At 40.1% G+C, this 387-nt stretch overlaps 1 non-coding gene across 1 annotated transcript; it reads right to left on the reverse strand.

Moving 5' to 3' along the window:
• Positions 1–144: 144 nt before the first annotated feature.
• LOC127741709 (small nucleolar RNA R71) lies at positions 145–248 on the reverse strand. Its single transcript, XR_008002914.1, has one exon. It is a non-coding gene; the product is annotated as a small nucleolar RNA R71 (small nucleolar RNA).
• Between the last annotated feature and the right edge of the window lie 139 nt (positions 249–387).

A 387-nucleotide genomic window follows, 5' to 3' on the forward strand; every position in this document is an offset into this window, starting at 1 on the left:
GTCTACAGACTTATGCTATTCCCTTTTGCTGTAAGAGACAAAGCTAGGATATGGTTGGAATCACAGCCTAAAGAAAGCCTGAACTCTTGGGAAAAGCTAGTCAATGCCTTCTTGGCAAAGTTCTTTCCACCTCAAAAATTGAGTAAGCTTAGAGTGGAAGTTCAAACCTTCAAACAGAATGAAGGTGAATCCCTCTATGAAGCTTGGGAAAGATACAAATAATTAATCAGAAAGTGTCCCTCTGACATACTTTCTGAATGGAGCATCATAGGTATTTTCTATGATGGTCTCTCTGAACTATCCAAGATGTCTTTGGATAGTTCTGCTGGAGGATCTCTTCATCTGAAGAAGACGCCTACAGAAGCTCAAGAGCTGATTGAAATGGTT

The sequence above is a fragment of the Arachis duranensis genome, chromosome 9 (genome assembly GCF_000817695.3).
Source record: "Arachis duranensis cultivar V14167 chromosome 9, aradu.V14167.gnm2.J7QH, whole genome shotgun sequence".
NCBI classification, from domain to species: Eukaryota; Viridiplantae; Streptophyta; class Magnoliopsida; order Fabales; family Fabaceae; genus Arachis; species Arachis duranensis.